Below are 27909 nucleotides of genomic sequence, written 5' to 3' on the forward strand. Positions count from 1 at the left end.
TTTTGTGAATAAATAACATTTCTAATCATATGGATTTAATCATAAGAGTTCCCCCTTATCTGGATCTGCAGAGTTCCCCTTCACATCTGAATCCGCAGTTTCCCCTTTACATCTGAAACTGCAGAGTTCCCTTACATTGTAAGAGGCGACTCTGCAGACTATGATGTAAGGGAGAACTCTGAGGACTCTAAAAAGCAGGTCCTTGTTTTTGTTTTTTTTAACCTGGAGAAGTGCTTTAAAAATATTAGATACCACGACAGCAAGGAAACAATATTTGTTAGAAGGGGAATTAAGGAATGGTGACCTACATATCTTTTAGGACAGGTTCCTTTAAAATTGCTCATGAAGCCCATATTGTATTGACTGACTGCTGAACTTTACCTTTATTTGACCACCCTTGCCTATAAAGTGGCACTCACTGAATATTGCGTAGTAATATGGAAATGATCAAGAAAGAAAAAATTTACTTTCAACGCACGTACCACAAAGCCCTAACCTGTGGTTGGTGATGAAGTTATGAAACGGAGCATATTATGGAATATAGTTCCCAAAGTAGCCACCTCTTTACAGAGATTGGCTAGCCACATAACACTTCCACTTTAACCACTTTTACCCCTTTCCTGCCCAAGCCAATTTTCAGCGCTGTTGCACTTTGAATGACAATTGCGCGGTCATGCAACACTGTACCCATATTACATTTGTATAATTTTTTTGAGACAGATTGAGCTTTCTTTTGGTGGTGTTTAATAACCACTGGGTTTTTAATTTATTGATAAACCAAAAACTTAAAATAAATAAATAAATAAATTTTTTGTTATAGTTTTGTAAATGAGTAATTTTTCTCCTTCACTGATGTGCGCTAATGAGGCTGCAGTGATGGGCACTGGTAGGTGGCACTGATGGGCATTGACAGGCATCACTGGTGGGCATTGACAGACATCACTGATGGGCACTGAAAGGCAGTACTCATATGGCATTGATAGGCGGCACTGATAGGCAGCACTGACGGGAGATAAAATTCCATGGACCATGCGATCCTCCAGTGTTTTGAGTCACAGCTCATCCAAAGAATCCAGGAGGACTGCAGGAGGTCAGGTCAAACTTCACATCGAAAGTTCAAGAAAAGAACTTTGAACTTTGTAGGTGAAGTTTGACCTGACCTCCTGTGGTCCTGCTGGATTCTTTGGATGAGCTGTGACTCACAACACTGAAGGATCGTATGGTCCATGGAATTTTATCTCACCAATTGTTTGATGATAGCGGCTTTAATATAATCTACATCTGCCTTAACAGCGTCTGCCTCTGTGGCTATCGGTGCGGCCTCAGTGCTCTCCTGGGGGGACCTGGCCCGGTTGGTGCTTGTCTGGATGCGGTTTGGGGAGGAGTCATGGACTTGGTCACACACCCAATGTTTTTAATATTGCGGAAATTCAATCATTGATACTTTTCACTCGGTATCTATCACAGCATGCTTCCGTAGAGGCCATATGTCTTATGTACAGAATTTCTTTGACCCTGAAGAAGGGGTAAACTTACTCTGAAACACATTGGATGTCACCTAGGAACTCTTATGTCAACATAACTGTGTATGGTATCATTGTAATCTTTGAATGTAATACCGCCTTCTCTATGTTTTATGGCTATCACTCATCTATGTCTAATAAAGATTGATGTAACTTTTATATACTCTGGTGATGCCTATAAAGTCCTATTCAGGGGAGTTGTTTTCTCCTATACAAATTTGTATAGAGGATAAGGCTAGAACAACCAATTCCACTCCCAGTGTGTTTGGATCTCCTGGTTCAGAATGGGATGTTCCATCTGAACCCCATGCATCAGAAATGAATGGCTTGGAAGTTGAGAGGTGGTCTCGAAGACATCTGGAGCTGTCAAAGGGCGTAGTTGACACCTTGTTGCAAGCTAGGAAAAAGTCAACTATTTTGACCTTCCATTGGGTATGGAAAGCCAAAAGACAAAAATTGGAATGCTTCAGCTCCCTTGGTATCGAATGTTCTTAAATTCCTGCAAAACAGTTTAAAAAGCAGCCTGGATTAGAATTAGTTGTAAATTCAAGTTTAAGTCCTCTTGGCCATGGCAACTAAAAGATGGGCCTTTCACCCTTTGGTCATTCATTTTCTGAAGGCAGCAGTGAAGATTAGATCACTAGTGGGAATTTGTCATTTGGTTTCAATGCCTTGCTGGAACCACCATTTTACCTAATAACTTCGTGTTCCTTATTCCATGTGGCTGAGGACATATTTCTTGATGGCAATTGCTACCACAAGGAGAGTATCTGACATGTATGCCTTTTTAGCTAGAGAGCCATACTGCTGGATCCTCCAAGACAGGGTCATTCTGAGACAGGTCCCAAATGTCTTCCAAAATGTTTAAACTTCATCCCATAAGTTGGGAGTCCGTACTTTCACCTTTTCTGGAAGATGGGTCAAAGGATGAGTGAAAGAAGTTAGATCTGGTTCATTCATTCTCAGTATATCTGAAATGCACGGAGGGCACCTGTGAATGAGTCTTTATACCTTCCATCAAGGTCCAGGGAAGGGCTTCACGGTACTACCCAAGGTCATGTCTTCGTGGATTGTCAAGAAAATTCAGATTGTCTACAAAGTCCTAGGCTTGCCGCCACCTTTAGAAGTGGGAGCTAATTCAACAAGAAGCATTTCAATTTCATGGGCAGCATAAGCTAAAGAGCTAGCAAAGGCGGTTTGCAGGGCAGAAAGCTGGAGCATGGCAAATGCATTTATTTGCCACCACAGAATGAGTGTGGGTTTTTCCATCGGTGTGGGTTTTTCTATCTTTTTAGATCTACAGTCATTGCACTGGCTGTCAGTAATAGGGGTTTATATGCAGCATTCAGTTTGTTTGTGTCTTGTTTTTTCCACTCCCTTTGTTCATTTTAGCATTGCTTGGTACATCCCATGGTAGACAGACATGGGGAGGTCCAGGAATAGGGAAAATTGTATTCCATACTTATCGTGACTTTCCTTTCCTGGATCCTCCCCATGTCAGCCGGGGATTCCCATCCAGTCTCCGTCGTGAGGAGCGATATGTTGAACGCTGAGTGAGGGGAGACAGCCGCTCTTATAGGCTAGGAAAGAGATTGTCCTGGAGGGGTCAGAGGGGGGAGCTGACCCGTGGTAGGAAGACATGGGGAGGATCCAGGAAAGGAAAAATACACTAAGTATGGAATACAATTTTCCCTAATATAACCAATGTTGTAAAATAGTATAATAGCTGGAATGTTATTTGTTGCTGGGGACAACAAGCTTGTATACAAACCACACTTCTCAAATTAGTTTTAATTACCAGTTTATTGGATATATAATAATATTGGCAGGAGGAGCAACATAGCTTTGGTGTGCTCTCAAAAATACAGACGTAGCATCAGTTTTATGTTTTCATATTCAACACACACAGGCTAAATAAAAGGTATGGTTAAAACTCTCAGCTATTACCACCCACAGAGATCGCAGCACACCCATTGACAGCACCTTCGTCTGCTTTTCTCTAGCACCATCTTTGTTCAGTGAAAAACTGTAAAAACACACAGGAGGGTGAAAACGTCTAGTGCATTACGAAACACGCTTTTATTAAACACCTATAGTCGAAAAAACATACCACTTTACAACTGCATACAGAGAGGTTCTTAAAGTGGAACTCTCTCAATCAACATGGACCATTTTTAATCCTTATGCTGATAGCATTAGTAAATAGATAGGAAAGTATATCATATTTACTTGTTTAAACTTTTTTTTCAGTTACTTCCTGGTTTCCATGCCTTGGAAAATTATGTCATACATTCCAGCACTCTACAGAAGGGGAGGGAGGGTACTAAGCTCAGCCTATTCCTGAGCTAAGGGCAGGAGGATTCCAGGAAGTAAATGATACATGAATCAACTGTCCTTACTCAATGGCCACTGCCAGAAATGCCAGGGGGTGCTTTTCAAAATGCTTTCTCATGCAAAATAAAGCGTGGAGACATGGATGTATGGGCGAGTTTGCTTTGAATATTAAAAATGTATTAAAACAGCATTTGTGGTTTGTGGAGTTCAGATGCAGCGCAGTTCCACTTTATCCAAGGACACCAGGGATATAGCAAGGCTGGAAGTTGGTACTAAGAGTAAATAGAGACAGAGTCAAGCAAGGTAGAGGGCAAGAGAGACAAGCAGAAAGGGGCAGGGTAGGGAGAGAGACAAGCAGAGAGGAGACGGGTAAAGAGTCAAACACAGAGGAACATGGTACAGATCCAAACAGAGCAGAATGGGTGGAGTACAGTGTGAAATAATGATGGGCAAACTAGACAAAGAGAAGGGTAGAGTAAAGAAAGTAAGGAAGAAATAAAAAAAGGAAAAAACAGCACAGTGGCTAAGTGGTTATTACCTAAGCTTAGTAGCACTAGGGTCATAGGTTCGAATCTCAACCATGACACTACCTGCCTGGAGTTTGCATGTTCTTCCTGTGCCTGTGTGTTTCCTCCAGGTACTCTGGTTTCCTACTACACTCCAAAAAGGCATGCTGGTAGGTTACTTGACTCCTTTCTAAATTGGCCACAATATGTATGAATGCGAGTTAGGAACCTTAGATTGTAAGCTCCTTGATGGTAAGGGACTGATGTGAATGTAAAAATAGGGCTCATAAAATCCAAGGCGCCAGGTCACCATGGCTACTAAAATCAGATTTAAATAAAAGATTTCAGTTTGTTTTTCAATTGCGTTGTACAGTTTATAGGTCACATTAAAAAGGTGGAAAAAGTTGTGAAATGATTTATCTTTGTCTCTTTTTTTTACATCACAGAAACCTGATATTTTAAGAGGTGTATAAACTTTTTATGTCGTGTGTGTGTGTGTGTGTGTGTATTACTGCGTAAATTGATGGCACTAGAAGTACCTGTAATAAATACAGATAATCCACCTTTTCACACAAAAAATTGTTGCAATTACAAATGTTTAGGCATTCTCATGTTTATTTCTTTTGTTTGTATTGGAATGACACAAAAAAGCAGAGAAACAAAATACCAAATCTGACACATTCCACCCAAAACTCCAGAAAAGCACTGGACATAGTTATTGGCACTCTCAATTTAATATTTGGTAGCACACCCCTTGGAAAAAATAACTGAAATCAAATCGATTCCTGTAACCATCACTGGGTTTCTGGTATTTTGGACCACTGTTTTCGCCAACTGCTCTTGGTCTCTCAGATTGGAAAGGTTCCTTTTCCAAACTGCTGTTTTGAGATCTCGCCACAGGTGCTCAATGGGATTGAGATCTGGACTCATTGCTGGCCAGTTCGGTCCTTTTCAGCACTTTGTCTGAAATAATTTCAGGGTGCTTTTTGACATGTGCTTCAGGTCATTGTCCTGCTGTAAGACCCATGACCTCTGACGGAGACCCAACATTCTAACCTGGAACCTACATTGCACCCCAGGATTTTTTGGTAGTCTTCAGATTTCATAATGCCATGCACACGGTCAAGACATCCAGTGGCTGAAGCAGCACAGCAACCCCAAAACATCAGTGAACCTCCACCCTGTTTGACTGTAGGGACTGGATTCTTTTCTTTAAAGGCCTCATTGCTTTTTTTGAGAACAGTAGAATGATGGCCTTCACCAAAAAGCTGTAATTTTGTTTAGTCTATCCTCAGCACATTCTCCCCAAAAGGATTTTGACTTCCTCAGGTAAGTTTTGACAAACTCCAATCTGGCTTTTTTATGTTTCCATATCAGCAATGGTGTCCTCCTGGGTCTCCTACCATAGCGTTCCCTTTTCATTCAGATTGCGACATATAGTGAAAGCTGACACAGTTGTACCCTGAGCCTGAAAGTCAGCTTGAATTTACCTGGAAGTTGATCAAGGTTCTTTAGCCACTATTCGAACAATCCTTTGTTGCAATCTTTGAATATTTTTTTCTCTTTTGTCCACGTCCAGGGAGATTAGCTACAGAGCAATGGGCTGTAACACTTCTTGACTATGTTGCGTACAGTGGACACAAGAACATTAAGATTTCTGGAGATGAGATTTTCCATGCTTTTATACAATATTTGTTCTCAAATCCTTAGACACTTCTTTGCTGCTCTTTCACTTCTCCATGCTCCATCTGGCACACAGAGACACACAACAGAAAGGTTGAGTAATTTTCTTCACCATTTTAACTGGTTGTGTAATTTCTATATTGTCAGCACCTGTTAATTGAGTCAGGTGAGTTTAATTACAAATGACAGGAGCATCACAAACCTGGAATGCAATTATTTAAAATTAAAATATTGAGAAGGTGCCAATAACTTTGTCCAGTCCATTTTTGGAGTTTTAGGTGGAATGTGTCAGATTTGGCTTTTTGTTTCTCCACTTTTTTGTGTCATACCGATACAAAACAAAAGAAATAAACATGAGACTGCCTAAACATTTGTAACTGCAACAATTTTCTGGGCGAAACGGTGCATTATCTGACAGAAATGAAGGGGTACCAATATTTTTAGCCATTACTGTAAATAATAATTAAAAAAATTTGTAAAAATAAAGAGACTTTTCAGTTGCAATAAAAAGAATGTGGAACCGGGGAACATGTGTCATCATACAGGGTTAGTGTCCCAATAATGGGAAAAACACTCTGATTTCCAACTTTCAGCAGCTCACTCCCATTTTAAAAAATGTTAATGTTTACATAAAAGGACACCATAATATAACACACTTTGAGCAAGCCTGAGGCATATCAGAACTAAAGGACAAACCGTTCTGATGCTCTAAACCTACTCTTGAAGCAGCATACTCATTCAAACAGCATAAAGCTAGTTGCTTAAGGCATCCCCGCTTTGACATTCCCCAGACATGTGTGGCTAAACACGGATAGAGATGTAACGAATAAAAGGCCTTGCTAATTAATTACAGGAAACAAGGCAAACTTACATCCATGAGCAAAACTGCATGTCATCAACACAGATTAAAAAAAAAAAAAAAAGGGATTCTCAGTCTGTCAGTCACCGGCTCTCCGCTCTGCCCCTCCAGCGCTCACTGGAGCACCAGGCTGTGGAGGGGGCAGGAGCAGCTGGCTCAGGCCCCCTGAAAGACAGAGCCAGCTGCTGGTCCAGGCATCTGGGTGGATCCCAACATTAAAGACGAGATCTCTCCAGAGCCTTGACCGGCTTTGTGACTTCAGCCAACTTTAGTCCGTTGTCAGCTGAATACGGGTCACAGGAATGTAAAACGAAGTGCACTCCTGTGAACCCCAGGAGAAATAGGGCCAAAAAGCTTTAGTCCTACTTCTCCTTTAAATCATCTAAATATATTCCAGGTGTATCAAAGCACAATGTGAAAAGTATTACAGTATGTTTTCTTTAGAAAGCAGCCATAGCTTGAAATGCCTGTCCCCTGCCAGCATACTAAAGAGTAGGAGTCTTGCACTCTGTGTGGAAGCAAATGTCGCTCTGAAGAGGTCCAATAAGCCCCCTGCTCAGTCAGAGCTAGAGCTCACAATCAGAAAATGGTATGCTCTCTGCTGATTGCAGAACTGATTTAGACCAACTATCACACCGGGCACAGAATCAGGGGTCCACTTTTGCTATACATTAAACAATATATCTGTAAATGGATGCATACACTCTGGAACAGATTTTTCTACAGCAATATTATTTCTTCGGACTCTTGCACCTATAACAACCACAATAATTTCAACACAAGCAAAAATATAATGAGCCAGGGTCCTTTATAAAAGTGCTTTACAGCTGTCTGCAATAATAAACAGAAATGCAAGCAATATACTGTCACTTTTACAATAACTTTTAATGAAATCAAAACCAACACCAGCCTTTGTATTCTCCATACATTCCAGTAAAGGATCCACCAGAGGGTGAAGTCATATTATGAGTATTTTTGTGCCCTCGGCCTTCCGTCATAAACGTGCCAGATTCTTGCAATGGCTTGCAAGTAGCTCATTTAATTTCTTTTAATCAAACATATCAACCAGCTTGTCCTGTGACATACTTCTTCAGCAATGTGGAATATCCTGGCACATTATAGATTAAAAATAATCATGAACCCTGAATGTTTAACACATACTATCCACGTATCTTAGGCCTAGACGTAAATATGAGCACTTTCCTCCCATAATATTCTCTCTCTCTCTCTCTCTCTCTCTCTCTCTCTCTCGATAGATATATATATATATATATATATCTATATATATATATATATATATATATATATATATATATATATATATATATATAAACCTATTTTAACTGTTTGTCATTGTAAGTAGTGCTGTTTTGCTGTCTTTAGGGAATCATTTTAATTCCCAAGATGCAGGCACACCCGGCACCAAATTCTTCCATTGTGCTCTCCTAAATTCCGCAATGTATTTTCTAGGCATGACCAAAAAAAAAAGAAGAATATTGATCGACTGAATCATGTATTTTTTAAAAATATAGTTGATTGGCTGCCATTCAAACCCCTTGGCTTCATCTTTTGAGGCACTGACCTGCAACAAGCATGCAGATAAGGGCTTCAAAGTTTCCTGTTCTGTACACTGGTTCCAGGTGCGTCAAAGGACTACAGAGAGAGAGTCGATATTACCATCAAGCAACTAACTTTTTATAGGAGCTGTCAGCAATGAAAGCCCCATATATCTCCCATAACAGATAAAAGTTAATCTAAAGGTTTTTTTACCATCATGCATTCTTTTTATGAAGGTAAAAAAACCTTCAGTATGCAGCTCTCCTCTCAGCTCCCCTCTTATACTCAACTGAACCTAATCCAGCGATGTGCGAAAGCTCTCCTGGGCCTCTCTCTTCTCATTGGCTTAGACACAGCAGTGGGAGCCAATATCAATCAGTAAGGAGGTAGCAGGGGGGGGCAGGGCTGAGTTGTCTGTGTGCCTCATAGACATGCAGAGTATATGGAAACAAGGATATGCAACTCAACTATGCACAAAAACATAGGAACTGGGGTACAGAAAAATAGAAGCAGGAGCTCTGTACTGATGAGTCCTAATTTTAAATATTTGGCTGTAGCAAGAGGCAGTCTTTTCCCCGAAGGGCTGGAGAGCCGTACAATAATGAGTATCTGCAGGCAACAGTGAGGCATGGTGGAGGTTCCTTACAGGTTTGGGGCTGCATTTCTGCAAATGGAGTTGGATATTTGAACAGAATGAATTGTGTCCTCAATACCGAGAAATACAGGAATATCTTATCCATCATGCCATACATCAAGGAGTGTGTTTGGCCCCAAATTTATTCTGCAGCAGGAGAACGACCACCCACATATAGCCAATGTCATTAAATTGATAGTAAAGTAACGTGTTTGGTTTACGCCTACAGGGAAGATTATAATAAGGCTTACGTATAGATACATTAAATATCTCCTAAACATGCACAGTTCAGGAGATATTTACTTCGTAGCAGCTAGTGACATCACTGACGCATGTGCACTGGGCTCTGAATGGCCTGTAGCTTTTGCAACACGTGTCTAAGGGCTCGTTCACACTAGGCTGTTTTGCCAACGCTTGCCAAACGCCCCTATAGCGTTTGGCAAGCGTTGGTCCGGCGCTTGCAGAGCGTTATTAACGCTCGGCAAACGCCGCATGCGCGGTTTAGCGGCGGTTGCTAGGCGTTTGCCGAGCGTTAATAACGCCCCACAAACGCCTATAATGCAGTTTGAGTGGTGTTACCGCTCCGCAAACGCCCCGCAACCGCGTCGCAACCGCACCGCAAACGCCGGCCGGGCGTTTGCGGAGCGGCACCATAGACGAGAATAGGAGGCTTCAAAGCCTCCTGACTCGTCCAGAGGCGTCCGTTTTGCCGCGACGCAAACGCTCCCGTTAGACCAGCACCATGTGCTGTAATGTGCAGAATTGGCAGAGGCGTTTGGGAAGCGGTAAAAACGCTTCCCAAATGCCTCTCTGCCGCCTGCACACAAGGCTAGTGTGAACGTAGCCTAACGAAGATATTTTCCTTTGCTGTCCTGTAGATTCAATAGGAAGCAAGAGGAAATGTACAATGTTAGGGGAACTCCATATAGACAGCTGTCAACATGAACAATTCTCCTCACTAGGAGATTTTCCTTATTCCTGTTTTGGATTTACCCTCACTTTCATTCCTGGTGACACTGGTGATTAAAGTCTAAGTGCAGCCAAAATCACAAACAAATATCAGCACAAGGGACATAACTTACAGTCAATCAGTAGAATGTGTCCCTTGTGCCGATTTTCCTTCTGTTCGTATAAACAAAAAGAAATCTCTTTCTCTGTTCTGCTCTGCCTCAGCCCACACCCCTGTAATCTTCCGGTGCGGTGGTTAATACAACTAACAGGCTGACACGGGCTCTCATCAGAAGAGCCCAACAATGTCTGCCCTTTTTGCCCAGCTCCTCAATGCATAGAAGCAGTACTATAGCTTCTGTGAATGATACAGGATCTATGAATAGAGGGGAACAATCATGTTTCATTCATAGAAGCTGTAGTAACATCCGGGGAGCTGGGTGGAAAATTGTTAGCTGAACAGTGACTGTAGCCAATTAAATGGCAGATATTGTTTAGGTATTCTGACAGCTGTGGGTGCTGGCTGTCAAAGTACAACAACCTGCAGGGGAGATTCACCCATCTCCGCTGTTAGCAAGCCGAACAAAAAGAAATTACAAGTGTATGGTCAGCTTACATAAAAGGTGACTTTAATGCCCATCTACCACACATGTGTATCCAAGAACTCGGACATTATGTGCGCTCCCAGAACACTGACCGAACTGTGCTACCAGCAGCTCTTGGTCACAGCTTCAGGCCTGGGAGCCAGTAGGATGAGCTCTGATCATGTTACAGCTGTGAGAGCAAGCACAGCGGTCACATGACACATAAGCCATGCCCACTTAGCGTTCCCTGGCAGGCCACGTGATGGGGTTAAAAAGAATCTGTCGAGTGGTAAGAAGGGAATGCTGCAGCTAAGAAGTTCAAGCAGTTAGAGATACATGCACATACTTGCCTCCCTGTCGTGGTCAAATCTAGGGTCGTTTTGACAGGCAAAGCTCAACACTTTTAGGTACTGTTGCAACTCTCTGATAAGCCCGCCCAAACACATTACTTTTGGCCCATCACTCTGATGAGTGTCATCATTTGTCAATTTGAATTTGGGAAGAGGTAGGCCATTATGCCTACAGGTGTTTGTTGACATTTAATGTCTGAAGTTTACAACCACTTTTAATGTACAAAGCATATCCCTCTATAGTGTGTACTTGTCTCAGTTAGGAGCTATAAGGGGGTTTATTTACTAAAACTGGAAAGTGCAAAATCCGGTGCAGCTCTGCATAGAAACCAATCAGCTTCCAGGTTTTTTTTTTTGGTCAAAGCTTAATTGAACAGGCTGCAGTTAAATGCTGATTTGCTACCATGCACAGCTGCACCAGATTTTGCACTCTCCAGTTTTAGTGACTCAACCCCTAAATGTCATTTCTGTCTGCAGATTCATTCCTCTGCCGTCAGCATGAATCACATCTAACAAGTTTTCGTGACACCAAGAGAAAAGAGGTGACAAGGGAGGGACCTTCAGCAGATTGACAACCTCAGCACTGTTCCTGTGAGCTGTGTGGCAAGGGGTGCGTCTCTTCCCTTCTATTAACTCACAAAGCTCTCCTCACTGAGCTTTGCAGTGTGTAATTACAGCTCCCACCCCTTTTTCTGAACTCTCAGACCAGCTTTATAAATTCAGCACTTTGACAGCAGATAAACAGGTACAACTTATGTAGGAGGATTTGTTTCATCTTTGTGTATCACCTGAGGGTATATGTGAGGGTTTACAACCACTCTAAAACTATGGCAGTTTTGTTTTTTTTAATCTGCATGGCTCTCCTCACAATGATCAATAGGATTCTAGGCTGTATTAGAAAAAGTACAAAATGATCTTTTATCTGCAGCTCCATACGGGGGAGGAGCCAGTCTACATCCTAATATTTCCCATAGGTTGTAAGCCTGCTTCAGTTTCCTTCTGCTTAGTAAATGTAAACTCTGCCTCAAACACCACAGGGAAGATGTGCTACCTGTCCTCTGCCAAGGGTCTGTCAAAACAGAGTTTTAATTGAAAAGGAGACAAGGAAGCACACTCCATTTACACATGAGCACAATAAAGCCGTTTTGATAATATAACTACTTAAGCACAATGAAAAGAAAATCCCTCCAGGGGGATAAACAGTAGGTGTTATTTTATTGCAAAGCACACAAAAAAAAAATTCTGAGGACATGAGAACTAAGGCAAAATACCTGTGGAGGTGATTAATTCTGGCAGTACATGTGGATTAGTTTCTGATGGTTCTCAAGACTTTGCCTAAACTTGTACCGCTACCCTTTCTTTCACAGTGCCCCGTCTCCCTCTAGTGGTGATAACCGGTAACACACTTCAAACACAAAACGCGTGCACAGAATTGAAAATCAGAAACTGTACGGAGAATGAAGTTCCGACAGTTGATGGTAAGTATGACATGCTTGGGTTTTTTTTAAACCCGAGCCTATAATAATCACCTTAACCACTTTCCCTCCAGAGGATTTACCCCCCTTCCTGACCAGGCTATTTTTTGCGATACGGTGCTACGTTACTTTAACTGACAATTGCACGGTCGTGCAATGCTGCACCCAAATGAAATGTATGTCCTTTGTTCCCCACAAATAGAGCTTTCTTTTATATGTGGTATTTGGTCGCCTGTGTGTGTTTTTTATTCTTTGCACTATAAACAAAAAATGACCAACAATTTTTACAAATGGCAGTACATTTACACAGGAATTTTTTTTTTAACTAGTAATGGCGGCGATCAGCGAATTATAGCAGGACTGCAGCGGCATTCTGACACTGGGGAGAACCGACTTGGTGTCACTGACATCCTCAGAGACACCAATACAGTGATCAGTGCTAATAAAAAGCACTGACACTGTACTAATGGCACTGGGCAGGAAGGGGTTAACATTTGGGGCAATCAAAAGGTTAACTGTGTGCTGTTTTACTATGAGGCTGTGTGTGTGTTTCACTGTAAGCACACTGCTTTGTATGGCTCTGCTATGCAAAATTGATATAGATATGGCTACATGTGGTACAACAACAACAATCCAGGCTTTTATAAACTCCTTGCTGTTAAAGTGAATGTAAACCCGAATGATGAAAGTGGTTCTAAAGGCAGGTTTTTAACTTAATGCATTTGCTGCAGTAAGGTGAGAAAACTTCAGTATGCAGTTCCCACGCAGCCACCCCTCATACTTACCGGAGCCCGATCTTGATGCAGCAATGTGCACAAGAGCAGAGGATCTCTCCCTCCTCACTGACTCACAGTGGCAGACGTGTCTGTGTGTCTTATGGATACACAGAGCAGGGCTTGGGAGGGATCCCACACAAGTGCCCCCATAGCAAACAGCTTGACAGTGAAGAGTGGAGTTATTTGCAGACATTAACTCTACTCTAAAGAACAAGTATGGCCAAAGCTCTTTAGGTCATACTTCTCCTGTAGGTCACAGGAGTGCACATAGTTCTGCACTCCTGTGACCCAGACTCAGCGAACAGGAGGCTAAAGTCAGCTGTAGGCTGATATCAGTCAGTCCAGGCTCTGCAGGGATCCCAACAATAATGTTGGTATCCACCCAGATGTCTGACCCGCAGCTCACTGCTGGGAGACTGAGCCAGCCACTCCTGCCCCCTCCACACTCTGGCGCTCCACCGACAGTCACTGCAACGTACTCAGACCAAGACAGTCGCTGCTCTGTGCTCAGTTCCTGGTGTAAAGTCGGCGAGGGACAGATGCATCCACCCGAGTATCATTTTTTTTTTTTAAATCCAGCACTATTTTATTTTTGGGTTTATGGTGCGTTAAGGGCATAAAAACGTGTAAATGTATTTGGGGTTTTTTTTTTTGTTTTGTTTTTTAGACCTCACATGAGAGGTTCAGTAGACAAAAAACAATCTTTTGCAAAAGCTGAGGTTACTAGAGATGTGCACTGTACTTAGGGCCCATTTCTGCACATCCCTCCACAGGTGTTAATCACTGGGATCACATCCTAGTCGCCTTGCAGCTGTCAATGATGCAATTTAAAATAATCATGAGGGGAAAAATGGATAGACACACTGCAAGGTACAAGCCTTGAGAGGCTGTACAATTGGATTGCATGTAACCTTGTTCTGTATTTGCATTTTTAAGCACACTTGCAAAATAATGTGCAAAAATAAAAAAAAAAGGATTTCCTGTTTCAACCAGCGAAATTCTGTTAGTCTTGCCTTAGACAGTGACGTAAGGTAATGTAATCATGTGGGCTAAAGGAAGATACATTTGTAGAAGAAAAGCAAGTCACACAGCGGGCAGCAGTTCAGTACTCTATTAACACAGTATATGTAACCTGTTCATTCTGAGTTTGTCTTTCAGAGCATTTGTGCAAAAAAAAAACAAAAAACAGTAATATGAATATTTACATTCGCTAAGGCTCCAGTTTACCCCGTTCACCTTTGGTTTTATACAGACACTTATTGCCAGACAAAAAACACAGGTTTCAGATGGGCATTGAGTCAGTCATACAGCTCTCTAAAACAACTAAAAGATCTTCAGATGATATGTGACTTCACACGTAATACACAACAAAATGAAAAGAAGACATAAAAAATAAGACTTATCAAAATGAAAATACACATACAATACGTATCAATTAAATGATTGCAGTTTCAGAGGTTTTTTTTCTGCTTATGAATTCTATCCAAAAAGGTTTAACACTTTTTTTGTTAAAGGATTTATATTCTTATCGAGTGTACGAAATTTATGTGGCATCCATACAATCTTCCCTAACTGTGCTTTACTTAGTGTTCCTTACATATTTACCCATCCTTTCTCTAGTGAATTAAATGTCCAATCTACTATTCGTGTTAATAATACTGCTAAGTAATATTTCCTAAAGTTAGGCAACCCCAATCCCCCATTCCTTTTTACCCTACACAATACATCATATCCAATTCTCGGTTTCTTATTAGCCCATATAAACCTAAGTATCAATTTCCTTATTACCCCGAAAAATGACCTTGGAAGGCCTATTGGGAGCTTGTGAAACTTATAAAGAATTTTTGGGACTATCACCACCTTTACCAAATTTATGCAACCTAACCAAGAGGCTCTTCCCTTTGAAAGTCTCCCCAACTCATCCTTTATTTCATTTATTAGAGGGATGTAATTTGCCTGCTATAACCTTTTTATTGAGGGAGTTAATTTTATTCCCAAATAGCCTATTTGCTTTTCTTTCCAAGTGAAAGGGAACTCTTTTTGAAGACTCAGCTTGTCTTGCTTTGGGATGTTGATATTTAAAATCTCTGACTTTTTAGGGGTTTATTTTCAAAATTTGACAGCTCACCATATAGTTGTAATAGCCTTAATAGTCTCATTAGAATAGGTAATGTTATTCTAGGATTTGTTATATAAAATAACATATCCGCGTATGCTGCTACCTTGTGCTCCACATCCCCTATCTTTATTCCTACTACATCTACACTCCGTCTAACCCAGGGGTGGGCAAACTTTTTGACTTGAGGGCCGCAATGGGTTCATATATTGGACCCGGGGGCCGGACCAAGAGTAGATGAATGATGTGTATGTGTCATCCATAGTAAGTATAGTAATATTCCCCCATAGTAAGCATAGTAATTAATCCCCCATATAGTAATTCATCCCCCCTATAGTAATTCATCCCCCATATAGTAATTCATCCCCCATTTAGTAATTCATCCCCCCTATAGTAATTCATCCCCCCTATAGTAATTCATCCCCCATATTAAGTCCCCAAGTCCCCCCTGTGTCAATTTACTTACCTTTGCTCCGCGCGTTCCTCTCGCCGTGTTCCCGCGCCGTTCCGGTCTTCAGGGCGGACTGTGAGAGGAGCCTAGCTCCCCTCACGTTCGTCACGCTGCCCCGCCTACACACATCCTGACAGCCATCCTGACAGTATCACGCTCCGCGGGCCGGATTAAAAGGTCCGCCTGGCCGTATACGGCCCGCAGTTTGCCCATTGTTGGTCTAACCCATGCTAAGATAGGTTCTAGTGATAACACAAACAACAGTGGAGATAGTGGGCGTTCCTGTCTCGTACCATTGTACATTTTAAACAACTGGGAAAGGGATCCGTTAACCTTAATCGCAGGTCCATTATACAGCTATTTTATCCAATTCAGCATTTTGAGCCCTAAGCTTCTAACGTATCAAACATAAATTCCCAATCAAACATGTCAAAGGCCTTCTCGGTGTCTATCGACAGGAATATTGTCGGTTGCTTTTCTCGCTTTACTTACTTGGGCCATTATCCCATCCCTCTCTTCCAGGAATAAATCCTGCATGATCCAGGTGTGTCCACTCCGGCATCAGCTCCTTCATTCTAGTTGCGAAGACCTTAGCATATAATTTGTGTAAGCGTTTAAAAAAGATATGGGTCTATAGCTAGCACACTGTGAATTATCCTTTCCTTGAGTATAATAGTTATATGTGATTGCAATGATTCTTCCCTCATTTGCAGACCCTCTCACATTTGGGGACCAAAAGATCTCTACATTTTTAACAATAACCTACAGTGAATCTGTCCGGACCCAGACTGTTTGCTGAGGCTGTGTTCTTCAGGGCCAAACTAACTTCCTCCGGGGTTATAGTTCTCTCAAGGGCCACTAATTTATCTTCTGCTATTCTAGGCATCTCCACCTCCTTTAAGTATTTCTGCCTTTTTCTCTTCCTATCTTCTTCCATTTCTATTTGAGTTCTAGGACTCACATTATAAAGCCTACTGTAGTATTCTTGGAACCTATTAGTGATGTCAGTGGTGGAATATACACAGTCTCCTTCATCCATTTGGATTTTGTCTATAAAACTCTTAGGATTTCTTTTCCTTTAACCTCATTAAATATTTTCCAGGTCTATTCCCCCACTGATATATCTTTCTTGTGATACCCTATTAAATATCCTCCTCACTTCCTGTTCCGTACAATTTTTTAATTCTTCTCTTTTAAGGATTATCTTCTGGTCTATATCCATGCCTGCATTATTTTTATATAGCTGTTCCAACCTATATAACTCCTCTATCACCCTATTTATTTTTTTACCCCTATCGCTATCAATATTCCCTTGATATATGCCTTATGAGCCTCCCACACTGTGGTTACTGACACTTCCTTGGTCTCATTAAACTCAAAACATTGTACTGCAGAGAAGAAGGTGTAATCTTTCTCTTGAATGTTTTACTCTCCAAGTATCGGTCAATTGGCCTTGGTGTAATAACCTCTTCAGTCATTTTAAATTCCTATCACAGCCTCTCATCATAGCGGATGACGCATCCAAATACGGATCCATGCACAAATTAAGATCTCCTGCCACAACCAGATTACCCCTTTATATTCAGAAATTTTACTTAACATACCCTCCAGGAATGTTACTGGGTTTTTATTTGGGCAGTAAACATTAACTAGAGTATACTCCATTCCTTGTAATCTTCCCTTCATCAAGAGAAATCGTCCCTCTGGGTCCTCCACTCTCTCCTCCAGGGCGAAGCTAATATTTTTTGAAAACCCGATTACTACTCCTTTAGCCCTTTTAATTGAGGAATCAGCATAATGAATACCATTTTGGAGAGTACTTAGAGTATAACTTAACAGTTGTATCATACATTATGTGTCTTTTGTAGAAACACTACATCTATGGGGTGTTGGTATATTTCCCTAAGGAACATGTCTTTTTGTCAGGGAGTTTAATCCTTTCACATTCTAAGTCATAAACTTGATCGAACTCATTTGTAATATTTTTATCTCATCAATTTTCCCACACCAGGGACACAGATATAGAGAACTTAAGAACTGGACCTTCTCTCCCCCCCACCTCTCACCCTCTCCAAACCCCCCACCCCTAAGACCCTCGTGGCCTACATACAGCCCTGGAATAGCTTGCAGTTTCAATTTTATGTGTATTATAGAAACTGGCATTGTGCCAATATTGAAGTTTATCAAAAATACCATACATTAGAGGGTTCCACCATGATTGTTAACTTTATTAGTAAGGTAGTGCTGCACATTTGTCTTTTTTGGTGTGAGAACACATAACAGTGCTTAGCAGCAAGCCTTTTAGTCATGATTTTTTATTTTACCTTCAGTAGTTCATTGTAAATAGCAGTAGTGATTACCTATTATACTTTAGACATGTATTACTGTTCCCATGACTGTGGAAAAAAAAAGGCTTACCAGATGCTGCCTGCAACACCGGACAGCGAGAGTAATAGAAGGGATGGTGGCCGAGAAATTAAATGTGTCTCTTTAAGAGTTGCACTTTTTCCCCCCAATCTCTTCAGCTCCAAATTCCTGAAAATGTCAAATGTACAATAATAATATATTAATCTATAACCTCACTTATATAAGCAGTCATAATCGAAATTTACTGGCGGTTTTGGGAGCCTGTTAACTGCCATAAACGTTAAATTTAGAAAAGTAAAAGCCCTGAGAGCGGACACAACAAAGGGTCACCTATTACCTTTGTTAGGCTACTTGCACACTGAGGAGTTTTTGAAGTGTTTTTGCATAAATACAAAAACGCCTGAAAAGCTCAAGAAAAATGCTTCCCTATGTATGTGAATGTAAACCTATGTATGTTTTCACACTGAGGTGTTGCGCTTGCGCTGCAGTGTAAAAACTTCTGCTTGCAGCATCTTTGGGGCATTAAAAAAAATGCCTCTTCCCATTGAAATCAATGGAAAATGCCTGAAAAGCGCCTCTGGGAAGTGTTTTTGGTGCAGTTTTTAAGTCATGTGTCCTCTAAAACCGCTCAAAAAGCGTGGCAAAAGCGCGTTGAAAACGCCTATGCATTTTTTAAGCGGATCAGCGTGAAAGTAGCCTTAGTGTAAATGGCTTCCTTTGTGCACCTCCTAGATCAGTTTCACTTTGTTATTGAGCCCCAATAAATGTCATTTTCCTGTCCAGTGATAGCTCTTTAGTGGTTAATAAGGGCACTTACATTGGAAAAGGAGTCACAGCTGCATGGGGTTAGTCCCAAAGCCATGCCCCAGTAGCAAGTAGTAAAACTAATTTCAATAAATAAGAAGAGGGTTTTCCAAAAGGTGTGAGCATGTGTCCTGGGGTACCTATACACGCCCCTGGGAGTTTAGCCTCTGTGCATGAAATTTCGGTATTTTCATGTGACTGTCCAGTTCCACTGCTGGCAGCCTGTAACACTTTCTGAGGAGGATGAACACTGCTGCAGCTTGATGGTGCACAAGGTTGTACTAACATTTAGGGCAGTATGCACGTAGGGATGAATGCCCAGAACGCAACAAGTCTGCAGTACGGGCATTCATTCCTAAGGGCCAGTTCACACTGCATCTATTTCAGTGTGCTTAGGTTACATGGTGGTCAATGTCATAGTTCACATCCATGCTTGCAATTTTAGTGCATTCCAGATGCAGAAAAAAAAAAAAAAAAGTAGAACAGGCTGCATTTTTCCTGCACAGAACTGTACTGGAATGTAATAAAAAGCCTCAAAACCACACCGGAATGCACCAAAAACGCACTGGAATGCACATGTCCCTATTTAAAATTGAAGAAAAAGAGAGGGAAAAATGAACTGGTACACATAAAAAAAAACGCACCAGAACACGGCAAAAATATTAGTACCACTTGGTGCACCACCCAGCCCCAGCAGTCTTTCAGTCTGTCAAGAGTTTTACAGACTACTGGCAGCAGGGCTTGCACAAAAACACACTGGGCACATGAGACCTAAGCAGAATTTTTATTTTAAATAATGTTTAATATAAATCAAAAGGTTCACTTTTTAAGACCAATCCATCCAACAACATTGGCAGTAGCTGGGACAAACTAGAACACTGCCAGGGCTGCTAATACCGCTGAAGCACGTTGCCACAGGCACTACGCAAAGTACATTAATATTTTTTTTTTCTGTTACATGAAATTGTACTCCCAAATGTCCAAGAATGTTGGCAACAATCATTTATGCTCAGTCCGGTGACTGTTTTACTTTAAATGAAGTTTGCACCAGGCAGCCTTAAAAGACGCTAGACGGTAACGGCTGCTGGGCTGGTAACATAGCAACAGGAGTAAAGGTTGGTGAACTGAAAGACGGAGTGCATGAGGCTGTACACTAATGAGTGAAAGTTTCTGTCAAGATCATAAATAAAGGCATAGGAAATAGCTGTCAGAGAGAAATGTGGATACAGTTTTATAAGGATCAGGTGTTAATGGCACTGCAATGAGTTTATGACCAAGACAGAGAGACATGAAAAAAAGGAAGAGAGAGAGGGGGGGAGAGAGAGGGGGGAGAGAGAGAGAGGGGGGAGGAGAGAGAGAGAGGGGGGAGGAGAGAGAGAGAGAGAGGGGGGAGGAGAGAGAGAGGGGGGGGGGAGAGAGAGAGAGAGGGGGGAGGAGAGAGAGAGGGGGGAGGAGAGAGAGAGAGAGAGGGGGAGGAGAGAGAGAGGGGGGAGGAGAGAGAGAGGGGGGAGAATACGCACACACACGTTTTTTTTTTTAAAGGAAGACTCTTTCACAGTGTGTTGGCCACCCCCCACAGTTGCAGTGTACTGGATCAATGTACTTCTAAATGAAAGTACAAGTGGGTATTTCTCTCAGAGAGAGAGAGAGAGAGAGAGAGGGGGGGGGGAGAGGGGGGAGGGGGGAGAGAGAGAGAGAGAGAGAGAGAGGGGGGGGAGAGGGGAGAGGGGGGAGGGGGGAGAGAGAGAGAGAGAGAATGAATATTATTAAATGTACTATATTTGACTTTTAAATGAATATGAATTTTAAAAATACAGTCCAGTAACGTAAAATAACTTATTGAAAGTAACACAAAAATTGGATAGAAAAAAAAATTATATATACATACATACACACACATAAATAAAATTAAAAACTTATATAAAGGTGTTTTTGCATTGAAGTCAATGGGATGCAATTTTGCATTGAAGTCAATGGGATGCAATTTTGCATTGAAGTCAGTGGGAGGCAATTTTGCATTGAAGTCGGTGGGACACAATTTTTCATTGAAGTCGGTGGGAGGCAATTTTTCATTGAAGTCAGTGGGAGGCAATTTTGCACAAAAGTCAATTATTGTTATCGGCACCTTTTAATTTTTTAAATAGGCAAAACGCTGATAACCATATTTTTGGACTAAAATTTTGGTGGCTGATATATCAGTGTATTACTAGTAGCACAGTGCACTGTATTGTATTTCCTTGTGAATAGCAATTTAAAGTACTATAACATACTGGCAAATACATGGCAGCATATCACTTTGTTGTGGTGTTCTACAATCCCAAGAAATGAGTCATGTGAATTTTGTTGCTCATTGCGTTGCACGGACAGCCATTCATTATGAATCATCCTCCTTAAGGCTGGGTTCACACTGTTATGTGTGGGGCGGCTCACGTTTGAACAGGCACAGCATCCCATTGATTTGAATGAGCTGCTTTACCAGAGGGAAATGCAGGGAAAATGTCTCTGACCCTTTATTTTAAAATGTGGTCGCATGGAACCTCATGGTGCTTTGGCACCATGAGGTTTCACACACCTGAAAATGCTTAAAGAGGTGCTGCTTATTATTTTATTTATCTTGTTATTTTCTGTGGCGCTTCTTATATTTGTTACATTACACCTGAAAATGCGCCACATTTTCTGTTGTGCGATCAAGAATTAATGGCACCCCCTCATGACACCTAAAGAGCAATGTGTTTTTGCTGCGGGTTCCTGTGGGAGCAGAAGGCCTGCAATTTATAAAGTTTGATTATCTACATCTAAACACTCCCCGCGCCCCAGGCAGACTGACAATGCTGCTCTCCAAAGGTACCCCTGTGCTCCTTCATCCAGCCTAGCAACCCCTGCAGCCTGAGTTACAAATATTTCAGCTGTGAAGCAAAGCATTGCCATGTGTACAGCCCTGTCAGGCTGTATTGTTAAAACCCTGGTGGGGACAGTTGGGGGAAGGGGTTCCTGGTTCACACTGGAACGAGTTCAGGGCAGTGTGCCTGTGGTTTTTGTGCATGTTGGTTGCGCTTTCCCATAGACTTCTGTTACATCCTGCAGATTTGGTGCAAAGCACATCAAAACATCACAAAGGCTAAGTGGTTAGCACTTCCGCCTGGCAGTACTAGGGTTGTTGGTTCAAATCCCACCACGGCACCACCTGCCTGGAGTTTGCATGTTCTTCCTGTGCCTGCGTGGGTTTCCTCCGGGTACTCCGGTTTCCTCCCACACTCCAAAGACATGCTGGTAGGTGAATTGGCTCCTGTCTAAATTGACCCTAGTATGTGTATGTATGAATGTGAGTTAGGGACCTTAGATTGTACGCTCCTTGAGGGTTAGGGACTGATGTGAATGTACAATATATATGTAAAGTGCTGCGTAAATTGAAGGTGCTATACAAGTACTTGTAATAAATAAATAAAAGAAGTATATGGGAAACCGCAGCTCACCTGCACAAAAACCTGCAGGTACACTGCACTGTGGCCAAAGTGCAGGGGATCAGTACAGGCCACTCTGAATTGGCCCTGAATACCTTGTATTTTCCTGAGTATTTATTCAGTTCTCCTAACTGTGAACTATTCAAGGAGACAAACAAAAGGGCCCATTTGCAATGAAATGACCGGCTATTTCCCAATTCCCACAGGGGACAAATGCAGTTCACATACAAAACCATTGTGGCAAAAAAAAAAAAAAAACCTGACTGAGATTATAACCCTCCCTGAAAAAAAAACCTGACTAGGGTTATAACCCTCCCTGGCAAAAAAAAAAAAACCTGAGGTTATAACCCTCCCTGGCAGAAAAAAACCTGACGGGGTTTATAACCCTCCCTGGCAGAAAAAAAAAAACCTGAGGTTATAACTCTCCCTGGCATAAAAAACCTGACTGGGTTTATAACCCTCCCTGGAAAAGAAAAAAAAACCTGACGGGGTTTATAACCCTCCCTGGCAGAAAAAAAACCTGAGGTTATAACCCTCCCTGGCATAAAAAACCTGACTGGGTTTATAACCCTCCCTGGCAAAGAAAAAAAAACTGATGGGTTTATAACCCTCCCTGGCAAAGAAAAAAAACCTGATGGGTTTATAACCCTCCCTGGCAAAAAAAAAAACCTGACTGGGGTTATAACGCTCCCTGGCACAAAAAAAAAAAAACCTGACTGGGGTTATAACGCTCCCTGGCAAAAAAAAAAAACCTGACTGGGGTTATAACCCTCCCTGGCAAAAAAAAAACCTGACTGGGGTTATAACCCTCCCTGGCAAAAAAAAACCTGAAGGGGGTTATGACCCTCCCTGGCAAAAAAAAACCTGAAGGGGGTTATAACCCTCCCTGGCAAAAAAAAAACCTGAAGGGGGTTATAATCCTCCCTATTCACAAATTGCTTAGTGGAAAAGCAGGTTCCCGGGAGATTTTAAAAGCGTGATTCACACGTTTTCATGCGTCGTGCATTCACTTGAATGGGCTGCCCTATACGCGTTTGTTTTGCCAAAGAAGCTGTGGGACCAAATCATAACCCTGAACCAGGCGTGGTTTTTTACACGTAAAACAACTGCATGGAAGTCACACCGCGTCCGGACGCCAGTCAGGAAGAATGCCACCCAAATGCACATTTTGCAACAATTTGGAGTCGCAGGCTGGTTCTGCACGCGATTCCTTATCGCCGAAACATGACCGGGACCTGAGCGACTCGGGAACGCAGCCAGGATGCTGCATATTCTGCCTGCATTTCCAGATCAAATTAAAAATCCGCTTGGAGCGCCATTCTTTGTTACTGACACCCGAAAGGCGCTAAAGAAATGGGGTTGTTGCGCGACATCGCGCTATTAGAAAACGGCACCAAAAAAAAACAAGCCAGGAGCTAGTCTGGTGTGCTGTCAGCGCATAAGGCAGATTCCACCAATGGGATGCTCTGTAATCACGCAAGAAAAGCGGGAAAACACGACGCTGCTGCGTCACTCAAATGTGACCGCGTCCTTAAAAGGGGTTTCCGCTTAGAAACTGCGAAGAGAATGGAGCCTTCCCATAGACAGGACAGCCAGGAAACTGGCATTGCCAGAGGAGCTTTCCACAGAGGCGGCCTGTGCATCACCTCAGTAGTTGTCACTCTCCCCTCCCCCAGTCAGTCAGCAGCTGCCCTGTTGCTCTGTGGAAGGTTCTAGAACTTCAGTCAGCAAAGCTGAGACAATGCGAGTCCCTGCAGCTCCTGTAGAACTACAAGTCTCAGCATACCCGTGTTCCCAGCAAGACTCAGAGACCCCCTGGGCGTTACCTCAGCCCTCACTGACACTCACCAGGCTCCCTCCTCAGGTTTAAGTCAACCGCCTCTACGGGTCCCAGCGAGGACCAAACATGGCGGGCTCCTCCGCGAGCGCGTTCCCGGGTCTTCTCCCGAGTATTACTCTACTGCCACCCGCTGGTCACAATCGCTCACTACAAACCAGGTGGCTAATGTCCAGACTACAGTGGGAAAAATCGAGCGCGTTCCCGGGTCTCCTCAAAATATGGCGGGCTTCTCCGCGACCGCGTTCCCGGATCTTCTCCTGAGTACTCTACTGCCACCCACTGGTCACAATCACTCACTACAAACCAGGTGGCTAATGTCCAATCTACAGTGTGAAAAATCGAGCGCGTTCCCATGTCTCTACTGTCACCCGCTGGTCACAATCGCTCACTACAAACCAGGCGGCTAATGTCCAGACTACAGTGGGAAAAATCTAGCGCGTTCCCGGGTCTTCTCCCGAGTAGTATTCTACTGCCACCCGCTGGTCACAAGCGCTCACTACAAACCAAGCGGCTAATGTCCAGACTACAGTGGGAAAAATCGAGAGAGTTCCCGGGTCTCCTCAAAATATAGCGGGCTTCTCCGCGAGCGCGTTCCCGGATCTTCTCCTGAGTAGTACTCTACTGCCACCCGCTGGTCACAATCGCTCACTACAAACCAGGCGGCTAATGTCCAGACCACAGTGGGAAAAATTGAGCGCGTTCCCGAGTCTTCTGAGTAGTACTCTACTGCCACCCGCTGGTCACAATCGCTCACTACCAGCAGGCGGCTAATGTTCAGATTACACCGCGAGCGAGTTCCCAGGTCTTCTGACACCTAGCGGCCAAAACTGTTACCTACATGCAGGCTCACTAATGCCCAGATTACACCAAGGAAATCGTATTTAATAATAACCCAGATCTGCCAATTCCTGGGAGATTAGAACATTAGAGATCATCACCCGTCCTCCCCCACCCTGTGATTATCCACAGATTAGAACATGTGTCAACCGCTGTATAATCTGATGAGGAGGATCACTGTAAAATAATAGGATTTAATCGCGTTCGAAAGGAGTGGAATAGCAGGATTTAGCGGCAGCAAGTGAGAAGGGCGTAAGATTAAGGCGTAATTTACACGGGAATGTATGGATTTCCTGCATGGAATGCAGGTTCTTGCTTGGCAAGGAAGATCGCATGAAAAATACGAGCCTAAAGTACTCGCGTTAGACGCATACATTTCTTCTTATGACTTTTTGCATGTATGCATTTACTGTACATAATTAAGAAGAAAAAAAAATACATAAATCCATTTATTTCAACCACTAGAAAAACATTAATTAGTAGGAAGCCCCCACATTCGGAAATTGTTTCTCAACCCTTTTTCATTCAAGGCACCTTTTAAAATTCTGCTCCCCATTCTAAAATTTTTTCTAATTGAGCAACATTGCTCGGCTGCATCCTGTGCAATCATTCACTGTAGCTGAAAAGCTGATCCATACATTTGTGTTCTCCTGTCTTGACTACTGCAATTCTCTACTTGCAGGTGTACCTAAATCCATAATTAATCGACTTCAATATGTACAAAATTCTGCAGCCAGAATCCTGACTAGGTCTGGTACAAATGACCATATTACCCACCCCTGTCCTGGAGTCCATGCACTGACTACCTGTCAGGTTTCAGTTAGACTTTAAGATCCTTTTACTCACCTATAAGGCTCCCCATGTCTTAGAACCCCATTATCTCTCTGAACCTTTATCAACTTACTCCTCTCCCATTAACCTCTGCTCCTAAAATTCGGCTCTTCTGTGTGTCCCACCTACACTCAATGGGAGACAGAGGCTTCTCCTGCTATGTCCCAAAACTCCGGAATTCACTTCCAAAGAACATCAGAGAATCATTTTCTCTGAACTCATTCAAATCAAAATCTAAAACATTTTTTTCTTTAGAAGAGCTTTCATGTAATTGTGCCTTTTTTTCTTTATTTTATCTTGTACATTTCTTCTTTTTTCTTTGTAAAGCGCTTTGAGAAGCTACTTTTAAAGTAAACATTTAAAATAAAGTTTTTTTATTATTATTATTATATTATTATAATATTATAACAAAGTGGAACTTTACCCATAACAACTTGATAAAAAAATAATGCTCTTTAGCAATAAACATACATTCCAAACTAATAATCATGCCAATTTAAATCAAAATTAGTGCGCGCTGTAAATTGCCTCCAGCATTGTTCCTGTTTCTTGTTAAAAGGAGGATGCCATTTTGCTGAAGCCCAGAGCCCCTGAGCAGCAGTAAGTCTTAAGGCTGTCAGCAGATCTGCCTCTACAAATTCTGCACAGTGCCTAAAAATAGAGCACAACTGAGCATGTGCAGAGCAGCGTGAGACCGTGTATTACTGGATTTTAAACAGTATAGGCACTTATTTTCAATGTTATACATAGCTATACCTGCAAAGGGGTCAGCCTGAAGTGATCTAGCAGGACTTAATTTCCTGACCAAAGTTCCATTTTAAGAAATAGTTTTACGTAACGCACACGTAGGACACCCAGCATCAGGGGTGATTTATGCTTCCAAAGCAAAACAAACCTGTGCAATTTGGTACTGACTAGTATTCCAATGTTTTTCTTCTTCCTCAGTTTCTCTCCCTCACTCAGCTAGTGTGACCCCAGTGCTGACGGAGACGGTCAAACAAGGATGCTGTGCAGGCGCCCGATATCCTCCTTATCAACTGATGATGTCAATGTATGTTAGGATGCTGGCAGCTAGAAGGCTGTAATGATACACAACAAAAAAACCTGTGGTCTTGTGTAACTTAGGTCCCTTTCACACGTGCAGACTCAGCTAGCATATCTTCCGACTCAGCAGGGGACCTGTCCGGTGATCCCCGCTGAGCAGACGAATGACAGGTCTGTGTCCATTCTGCTCTCTATGGGTGGTCAGATGTAAATGGACCACCTGTCTATTTACATCTGACTATCCAATCCGATCCACTGGACGAATGGGGAACAGATCCCCTTCCTTCTGATTTTAGCAGATCAGATGCAGGCAGATGTAAACGGACACGTCTATTGACATCCGCTGCACCATAGAGGGCAAAGAATGGTCTCATTGGGTCCACCTGAAAAATGGACAAGCCGACCTGAGTAGTCCACCCATGTGAAAGGGACCTAAAAGGCAGCATTGATCTACCCACCGACTTGTATACAATTTATGGGCAATCTTTAGACATACTGTACCTCAACAATTTATGGTATTAGAATGAGGGACACCTGCTAATACATAGCATGTAGAAAAAAAAAGACAATGACCTTGCTGCCATGTCCCGCAAGGTATAAAGAATGAAAGCACAAAAAAATGGTTAGATAAACCTACAAGTGTATTATTAAAGTATGTACATTTTTTAATTTTAGAGTAGGAGAGGGTTAAAACCCGTTACATTTTTATTGCCTGCCAGCCGAAAAAAAAGAAAAAAAAAATTGGAAACTGATCAGCGCTGCAGGCAATTTGCTGCATGTGCTGATTGAAAACAAATTTTCCAACAGTCCGATGCAGGAGTAGTTCATTAGGTTGGCTTAACTCCTCTCAAACAGGAATAGTTATAGATAGATTGAAACTTGGCTGGTCCTTGCTGAGCTGTGAATTTTGATCCACCTATGGCCTGCTT

The 27909-nt window shown here is 42.3% G+C and overlaps 1 protein-coding gene across 1 annotated transcript in view; it reads right to left on the reverse strand.

Moving 5' to 3' along the window:
- The window catches only part of LOC149440434 (chloride channel CLIC-like protein 1), a 149292-nt gene extending 124877 nt beyond the window's left edge, over window positions 1–24415 (reverse strand). The window contains exons 1-2 of the mRNA XM_089658652.1: window positions 24277–24415; window positions 18215–18331 (exon numbers count right to left, since the gene is read on the reverse strand). The gene's annotated coding sequence lies outside the window, so the exon portion shown is untranslated. The remainder of the gene's footprint in view (window positions 1–18214; window positions 18332–24276) is intronic.
- Between the last annotated feature and the right edge of the window lie 3494 nt (window positions 24416–27909).

This window comes from Staurois parvus, unplaced genomic scaffold (assembly GCF_062004578.1).
Source record: "Staurois parvus isolate SC_StPar_1 unplaced genomic scaffold, SC_StPar_1.0 ptg001087l, whole genome shotgun sequence".
Classification (NCBI taxonomy): Eukaryota; Metazoa; Chordata; class Amphibia; order Anura; family Ranidae; genus Staurois; species Staurois parvus.